Source organism: Mya arenaria, chromosome 10 (assembly GCF_026914265.1).
Source record: "Mya arenaria isolate MELC-2E11 chromosome 10, ASM2691426v1".
Taxonomy (NCBI): Eukaryota; Metazoa; Mollusca; class Bivalvia; order Myida; family Myidae; genus Mya; species Mya arenaria.
In genome coordinates, this window is record NC_069131.1 from 66,241,305 (window position 1) to 66,251,260 (window position 9,956).

Sequence of the window (9,956 nt, forward strand, 5' to 3'; positions counted from 1 at the left end):
TTTAAGTAGCATTCCGAGTAGCTGTCTTATGCACTAAGCAAGCAGTCATAAAACAAACTGTTTTAAGTAACATTCCGAGTAGCTGTCTTAATCACTCAGCAAGCAGTCTTAAAAAAAGCTGTCTTAAGTAACATTCCGAGTAGCTGTCTTAAGCACTAAGCAAGCAGTCTTAAAAAAGCTGTCTTAAGTAACATTTCAAGTTGCTGTCTTAAACACTAAGCAAGCAGTCTTAAAAAAAGCTGTCTTAAGTAACATTCCGAGTAGCTGTCTTAAGCACTAAGCAAGCAGTCTTAAAAAAAACTGTTTTAAGTAACATTCCGAGAAGCTGTCTTAAGCACTCAGCAAGCAGTCTTAAAAAAGCTGTCTTAAGTAACATTTTAAGTTGCTGTCTTAAACACTAAGCAATCAGTCTTAAAAAAAGCTGTCTTAAGTAACATTTCAAGTTGCTGTCTTAAGCACTAAGCAAGCAGTCTTAAAAATAGCTGTCTTAAGTAACATTTCAAGTTGCTGTCTTAAGCACTAAGCCTTGGAACCCAGACTACATGCAAGCTTAAAAGCAGCTGCCTTAACTTAAGTAACAATTCAAATAGTTGTCTTAAGCACAAAGCATGCAGCCTTAAAAGTAGCTGCATTATTAAGTTAAGTAACATTTCAAATACATGTAGTTGTATTAAGCAGTAACAGTTGGGAAGTTGTGTCTGTCCACATACATATGACTTGCATGAGTATGACAGTTTATGTATGTCTGAATTTAAAACGACAACGTTCCCCTAATACACAAACAAAGAATCAAAGTTATTAAACGATTTTCCTTATAATTAACGTCTGACTTTGTATCCCATACCGTCACTTTTAGCACGAATTATACGTGGTGGGGAATGAACACCAGCGTTGGCCGCAGAAACAATGGGTTGACATTAATTAATTACCATGAACCTCTCGTCTAATAAGGTCTAAACAAGGTATTTTTATAGATTTTTTGCCTTCCTTCTTCCATTTATGGCTATCAATGATGAAAAAACCTGTGTGTGCACAGCATGCTATATATAAGGTACAAGGAGATTCGTTATCAAAAGTAAGTAATTGAGTTTCGAATAAAATGCATCTTGACCTTAAAAGATGAAACGATTGAATATTCAGACAACCTGTATACAGAGACGTTCGTATCAAGTAAGGGTCTCTCGCCTTGTTAGCTTCTGTCGTAAGTAAATAAGCAAATCAACAATAAATGCTTTCAGCTACGGTATATAGCTGATTTAAAGGATACCGTTTATGCCGCATTTTGTACTGTACTTAGGCCCGAGTGCGCATGCGTAGCAAAGTCAATTAATATCCGGAAAGTTTTCAGACGGTTTCGATCCCACACGTCTTTAGTTCTCAATATTGCGCCAGTATTGAACGTAGCTATTTTATAAAAGATGCACTTAGTGCAAACATCTCTATTTGTAAACTTTCTTTAATGCATTCAAATATAACTTGTCAAAAATACAGTTTGATGACGTCAATGTAAAAAACGCGAAAAGAGACGGAGTCTTTCAGGCTTAATATAGGAACATGTTTCATTTGCACATTATGGACGTACTCCTGGAGTTCTTATAAAAACATATATGGGTTACGCCTGTTTATTTGAGGTGTCTCATAAGTACGACAGATAGGTACGCCCTCTTTTGATGAGTTCACTGTTGATATTGTACTTAAGTCTTGAGTTCATGCACAGCATTCTGGAGAGATATAATTCCATTAATTGCTTCACATTGTGTATTTCTGCCTTGTAATGATAATTAATTCAGTGAAAATCGATTTAAATTGTTCATGTTATATGAAATCTATTGAACGATTACAATGAAAAAATATTCGTTGAATAGGCAAGAGTACATCAAAATACTGCTTTAAACATAAGTAAATATACAATTATCAAACATAAGGTAATTCTTTCGGTTTAAACAAGGTCAAGGTCATTGAAAACAAATTCACGGCTACAAATCGTGTAACAACATTCCGTGAAGCTCCAAGCCAACATTACATAGTCTACAAGTGTTCTGATCACAAAGTGGGCATGCACAGAGATTATGAATATGATCTCATCTAGGAAGGTCAAGGTAATCGAATTATTACGTGCAACTCCGTATGATGTTACTAGCGCAACTATAATAGTATGGATACCGAATATGAATTGAAAATCTTAGCCAACAGAAGAAGTTTGAGTCTCAACCATACCCTGGTACCTTACATACGGACATATACATAAACGGACAGCTGGTGGCTAATTATCCTACCGTCTTAAAACACCCATCTGTTTGATTTAAAATTTAAACACCAACTTGCGACGAAACTTGTTCTGAAGTATTGTCATATAAATCATGTACAATGCAAAAATTTCAATTGTTAATCACATTAGTTAAAACGTATTTATTGTTCAAACAAGTTATTACAACATTATATTATCCACTCTCGTTGGCACGATGTTACGCGAGAGTGTAGTTTTATTTTGTGGGAAAACCGGAGTACTCGGAGGAATCCCACTTGTCGCCCGCATTGAAACCTACGTACCGAGATTTCCCTGTCAACATTTTCTTGGTGTTGTTCATTTTCCCACGCTTTATAGGTCTCAGTTTAAGAAGTTTTAGTTGTGGAAGGGTGCTGCACTCTGTTCCTTTTAGTAGCACCTTTCTGCCCTTATGAAACCAGCTTGTACACCCTCATGCCTGCTTATAATTAATTGCTTGGTGATCAACTGTTCATTTTGTTTTCAATTTAAGTAAATAATGCATTATAAACTTATACACACTTTACATATTTGGCAGTTGAAACCTAATACTAGTATTACTTCACTTAAGCACAATTCCTAACATATTCTGTAAAATGTGTGATTTTATAAATATTCACAGCTCGATAGAATGTGCCCTTTTGATACACCGCACCCTGTCCCTTGTGTTTCCTATTTTGGCTCTAGTTTAAGTGCATAGTACGAAAGTACTTATTTTAATGTATGAGTGTTAAATAATTGAATGTACAAAAGAGAAAAATCGACTTCAGATTTCACACACCTGTACCATTCAATTGATATATGAACTTCATATCAAACGTAAAATCCCCACTTTGATTGCATAAAAGCTTTGAATGTTTGCAATGATCCGTCTGAAAGCTGCTAAAGAGTTCACCACCTTAACCATTAAAAGTGAGTAAGAATCTTGACTCACACGAACACACGCCAGTGACGAAATAACAATTCCAAATAACAAATCGACCTTATGTTGCTACATTGCTACTCGTTTAAGGCACATCTCCAAAAGGAAAGGTTGGAAAGGAAGTCGGAAGGGAGAAGAAGTAAGGGAAGAAAAGAAGGAGTGAAGACAATGGGGAGAAAGGAAGGAATGAAGAAAAGAAGGGGGAGAAAGGAAGGGGTGAAGAAAGAAAGTGGAGAAAGGAAGAATTTAAGAAAGAAAGGGGAGAAAGAAAGGAGTGGTGAACAAATGGGGAGAAAGGAAGAAGTGGTGAAAGAAATGGGGGAAGGTCGAAGTGGTGAAAGAAAGGGGTGAAAGGAATCAGTGGTGAAAGAAAGGGGAGAAAGGAATGAGTGGTGATAGAAAGGGGAGAAAGGAATGAGTGGTGAAAGAAAGGGGAGAAAGGTTAAAGTGGTGAAAAAAAGGGGAGAAAGGAATGAGTGGTGAAAGAATGGGGAAAAAGGAATGAGTGCTGAAAGAAAGGGGAGAAAGGAAGAAGTGGTGAAAGAAAGGGGACAAAGGAATGGGTGGTGAAAGAAAGGGGACAAAGGAATGAGTGGTGAAAGAAAGGGTAGAAAGGATGGATTGGTGAAAGAAAGGGGACAAAGGAAGGAGTGGTGAAAGAAAGGGGACAAAGGTAGATGTGGTAAAAGAACGGGGGAAATGAAGGAGTGGTGAAAGAAATGGCAGAAAGGAAGGAGAGAAGAAAGAAAGGAGAGAAAGGAAGGAGTGAAGAAAGAAATATATAAAAAATATTTATCTCTACCATCATAGATTTTATAAAATGTCGTGTTATTAATCGTCATATGGACATAAAACCAGTCGACACGACTACTTGATTAGACCACCAGTATTTCTGTGTACGATTCCATTATGCACCATGATAAACTCAAGCCGACATTTTCAGTTAAAACGTGAACGAATAGACATGTAATTAAAGAAATGTCTAGTTATACATCTCGTTTCGTCGACGAGATTACCAACCCGACCACAATCCAGTTGGGCAAACTATTACAGAAGCGCATTAACATCCGTCCGTAGCTAAAGATGATAGATAATAATCAATCAGTGGCGGATTATCCACGCTATGTTCAACTAGTGTTTTCCTTACCTTAACTATAATATTACAGTTTCTGTGAGCTGTTAGTGTTCTTACGTATTTGCTATATTTATTTTGATAGCTCATACATTTTGTATTGTTTGATTATTCTACTCTATTTGAATTAACGATTATTATGATAATAATAATTATACATTATTTAAGGTTGGTCCTTGAATAATGTTTGTTCTAAAATAACTACTGATATGCTTTGTAATAATAATGATATATGTTCTAAATGTAATGAAATGTGATATAATTATGCACACTGATGTCATGATGATTTAATATAAGTTCCGCTTTTCATTATCATGAAGTAATAAATAGTATATTTTTAGTCCTGGGGGGGGGGACACTGGACTCTATTTATAGTTTTCTGTTAAAAATTATGTGAATATTAATCATTATAAGAAATTCATGGTACTTTCCCGTTTATGGAAATTTTAGAAACATAATACCGTGGATAACATTGCAATTTTAATATGACAGTATCAAATTGCTTGAACAGATTTCGATCTATTAAAATCGTATTCTGTTAAATCATTAATCAATAGTTATGAAACCAACGGCGAAATTAATTTAAGATGACAAATACTCGCGCGCATCTTTGTTGACATTAGATTTGTTAGACTCACAAGTCTTTTATCATTTTTCGAAATTAACGCCAGATATATATGTCACATTAAGAAAGAAAGGCTATGTAAGAGGGCAAAAATAGAAATTATTTTCATTTATAGTTTCCAATAAGAAACAGGTAGTTCCACTGCGTACTAAAACGCCAATATAAGCTTACACATTTTAATGAGTTTTAAATTGATAATTTATCACCTTTAAATATAAAAAGCGATTCATGTTTACAAATAATATGCCTGTATCACCGCTAAAGATAATTTGATGCTACTTCATTTATAATCAATTTGCTTTTCAAGGAACAAACTTACCTCATCAGAAAATCTAATTTCAAATGTATTATACTATAATAACTTAATATATAAAATAACAAGTTAAAATACATACATGATAGAAATCTCCAGTTTGAAACCTTCTCTCACAAAACCAACTATAAATTAAATGAATAAATAAAAACATTCAAAGCAAATCAAGTCTTGCGTGTTCGCTAATTCGGACAAAAAACTGCATTTGTCGTGTTATTTAATCCTTAAATTTACTTGAGATGAGGAAAAAACATTACAATTCTCCAGTGGCCATGGCTGTATTTGTTTAAACCTAATTTATCATTCGGAGTTCTATAAGCGAAGTTTACAACCGACTAGCGCAGATAAGCGAAGTTCGATTGAATACGTCCTTACCACACACACACATGCATTATACACACATTAATGTGTGAGGGTTTTTTGTATCACAATTTGTTCTGTTCGCTGATCTTGCCAAAACAAAAACAGTCTACCTCAATGTTTGACAAAGTTCAGTCAGTCGGTAAAGTGCATTTAGCGGTGTGGGTCCAGGATCTGGCGACAGAGGGCGTGCATGTTTGTGAGCGCGACTAAGGGCAGTCAGTAGAGTACATTGGGTGGTGTGGGTCCAGAATCTGGTGTAAGAGGGCGTGCATGTTTGTGAGCCCGACTAAGGGCAGTCAGTAGAGTACATTGGGCGGTGTGGGTCCAGAATCTGGTGTTAGAGAGCGTGCATGTTTGGGGGAGCGACTAAGGGCAGTCAGTAAGGTACATTTGGCGGTGTGGGTCCAGAATCTGGTGTTAGAGGGCGTGCATGTTTGGGAGCGAGACTAAGGGCAGTCAGTAGAGTACATTGGGCGGTGTCGGTCCAGGATCTGGTGTTAAAGGGCGTGCATGTTTGTGAGCGCGACTAAGGGCAGTCAGTAGAGTACATTGGGCGGTGTGGGTCCAGAATCTGGTGTTAGAGGGCGTGCATGTTTGGGAGCGAGACTAAGGGCAGTCAGTAGAGTACATTGGGCGGTGTGGGTCCAGAATCTGGTGTTAGAGGGCGTGCATGTTTGTGAGCGCGACTAAGGGCAGTCAGTAGAGTACATTGGGCGGTGTGGGTCCAGAATCTGGTGTTAGAGGGTGTGCATGTTTGTGAGCGCGACTAAGGGCAGTCAGTAGAGTACATTGGGCGGTGTGGGTCCAGGATCTGGCGTTAAAGGGCGTGCATGTTTGTGAGCGCGACTAAGGGCAGTCAGTAGAGTACATTGGGCGGTGTGGGTCCAGAATCTGGTGTTAAAGGGCGTGCATGTTTGTGAGCGCGACTAAGGGCAGTCAGTAGAGTAAATTGGGCGGTGTGGGTCCAGAATCTGGTGTTAGAGAGCGTGCATGTTTGGGGGAGCGACTAAGGGCAGTCAGTAAGGTACATTTGGCGGTGTGGGTCCAGGATCTGATGTTAAAGGGCGTGCATGTTGGGGAGAGCGACTAAGGGCAGTCAGTAGGGTACATTTGGCGGTGTGGGTCCAGGATCTGGCGTTAGAGGGCGTGCATGTTCGGGCGAGCGACTAAAGGCAGTCAGTAGAGTTCATTTGGCGGTGTGAATCCAGGATCTGGCGTCAGAGGGCGTACTAAGGGCAATCAGTAGGGTTTATTTGGCGGTGTGGATCCAGAATCTGGCGTTAGAGGGCGTGCATGTTTGGGAGAGCGACTAAGGGCAGTCAGTAGAGTACTTTGGGCGGTGAGGATCAAGGATCTGGCGTTAGAGGGCGTGCACGTTTGTGAGCGCGACTAAGGGCAGTCAGTAGAGTACATTTGGCGGCGTGGATTCAGGATTTGGCGTTAGAGAGCGTGCTCGTTTGGGAGCGAGACTAAGGGCAGTCAGTAGAGTACATTTGGCGGCGCGGATCCAGGATCTGGCGTTAGAGGGCGTGCACGTTTGGGAGCGAGCCTAAGGGCAGTCAGTAGAGTACATTGGGCTGTGTGGATCCAGGATCTGGCGTTAGAGGGCGTGCATGTTTGGGGGAGAAACTAAGGGCAATCAGTAGGGTTCATTTGGCGGTGTGGATCCAGGATCTGGCGTTAGAGGGCGTGCATGTTTGGGAGCGAGACTAAGGGCAGTCAGTAGAGTACATTGGGCGGTGCGGATCCAGGATCTGGCGTTAGAGGGTGTGCTCGTTTGGGAGCGAGACTAAGGGCAGTCAGTAGAGTACATTTGGCGGCGCGGATCTAGGATCTGGCGTTAGAGGGCGTGCACGTTTGGGAGCGCGACTAAGGGCAGTCAGTAGAGTACATTGGGCGGCGTGGATTTCAGGATCTGGCGTTAGAGGGCGTGCATGTTTGGGAGCGAGACTAGGGGCAGTCAGTTCAGTACTCCCCCCACCCCCCAAAAAAACAAAACACACACACACACACACACACACACACACACAAATAAATTAATATATCCGTACTTTTTACTAATGATGGGGGAACTGTTACTCGTAATAACTAACAAGAGTTGGGAGGGGGAGAGCGGTAATGGTGATATGGGTATTGTATAATAACGCACCTTGCCCCTGTAGCTCGAATAAAAGCCATACAAAGATCACTTTGTTATATTAAATGTAATTCTTTTTACATTAAACAACCTCACTACACCCATAGGTGGCCCGGGTCTATCGATCGGAAATGGACGAAAACTTTTTTTAGGCATATTGATACTATTTGGTTCACCATCCCACTCGTTTTCTTGTGAAATGTGTGGCCTAACAAACGTTCAGTTTATTGTTATACCAGTGTATATTTTTTCATTAAATACATTTTTTTACAAACAAATGTATACATGACAAAATAACCATGAAAACTTCTAAGTGTTAAAATAAGATATTAATGCATTTCAAAAACTAAACACTCTAAATATGAGTGGTGTTTACGCTCATGTCACAGCCTATTTGATTTCCATCTAATCGTTTAGAAATCCTTCGACGAAAACAACCATCATTTGCTTTAATTATTAATTTTACGGTTTGATTTAAGTGGGTAATTCGAAGCTCGCGCATGCGCGCTGGCTATAATTGAGACATTCGCGATCAAACTAAGTGAGTTGTCATTTATTATTGAAAAGATAACATAAACAATGGGCTGATTGTTCAGAACTTTTTTTAAAGTTAACAACGTGATAAACGAGATCATTGTTAACTTTTTAGCTTGATTTATTTGATGATTATTTGAAAGAGTTGAAAGTTAACAATGGTGACGTTAACAACGTTAACAACGTGGTTAACTTGGACAAAGTTCTGAACAGTCGGTCCAATAACTTTTACTTACCGCTCAAAACTATATTTAAAATAAAGAAACACCCTAATCACGATTATGATACAATAAGCCAATAAGAGCCAAGTGTTGCATTTACTCTATTTTTTTATTGGTGCACACACTATAAAAACGATACACTTAAACAAAGCATATATTTTAAACAAATGAGAACCAAAAATACATGTACACGTATAATAGTAGTAGTAATAATAATAATAATAATAATAATAATAATAATAATAATAATAATAATAATAATGATAAAAATAATAATAATAATAATAATAATAAACATAATTAAAAATCATCATAATAATAATAATAATAATAATAATAATAATAATAATAAACATAATTAAAAATCATCATAATAATAATAATCATGATAATAATAATAATAATAATAATAATAATAATAATAATAATAATAATAATAATAATAATAATAATACTAATGATAATGATAATACCAGCATGACACAGAAATTATAGTATGTTTCTCTAGATAAATAAAATCTATTCACTTACCTTGTATACATGGTCAACCCCAATTCATTCTTATTTAAAAACTCTCTATAAATATACACATATAAAAATGACTATTTTTTTTATTTATTTGTATTTTTAATCAATAATTTTGTGTCACGACAGTTGTCCATCATTACTGTTGAGAGAGAATTCCAACACTGGAAGACAGACATGGTGAAAATCATTTAACTATAGTCTATAATGATATTTTAAAATCAATTTAATGGTTAATGATTCATGAATCGCGGGGGTCAGATTATGCCATAGATACGGTAGCGGTGTTTGCAAATGTTTTTGATCCGGCTTCCCTTATAGTGAAAATCTGTAACATTATAGGAAATAGTAATTTAATTCATTATACATATAAGTATCCAAACCATAAAATCTGTCTGCACAACACATTGGTCTATAAGGCAGTGATGATTATTATGCGAAAATTTGCATAAGTAGTAAAACATTGAACTTTTTAAAAAGAAATCTTAATTGAAACCTGATGGCTTAGCCATTTCATTATTTGAATATATCTAATTATATCACAAAAATTGCTATTCACGGATAGTTTTTATATAATTACATTTCTTTCTTTATACATTATAATGGTTGACCGATTCATTACTTTAATCTATATCATTATGCCACAAAAATCACCATTAACGGATAGTGTTTTAAATTTGGGATAATTTAATCTTTTAATTGGCCGTGATTTATAAAATTGAAGAGAATAATCTTCCAGATTCAAAACAAACAAAAAAACTTATATTTATTATATATTACAGTCGAAACCCGTTGGCTCGATATCGCTTGGCTCGATTTCCTCGTTGGCTCGAACTGGATGTCAAGGACCGTTCTTTTGTACTCTTTATAACCATTCCCGCTTGGCTCGATATTCGCGAGGCTCGAAGTATTTTGGCC

General features: G+C 37.2%; 1 protein-coding gene across 2 annotated transcripts in view; it reads right to left on the reverse strand.

The window, feature by feature from the left end:
* Positions 1–9,205, reverse strand: part of LOC128206585 (homeobox protein 4-like) — a 36,226-nt gene extending 27,021 nt beyond the window's left edge. The window contains exon 1 of one of the 2 annotated variants that reach the window (XM_052909163.1): positions 9,045–9,205. The gene's annotated coding sequence lies outside the window, so the exon portion shown is untranslated. Of the gene's footprint in view, positions 1–5,340; positions 5,448–9,044 lie in introns of those variants that run through there. The other variant, XM_052909164.1, reaches the window with a different exon arrangement.
* Positions 9,206–9,956: the final 751 nt, after the last annotated feature.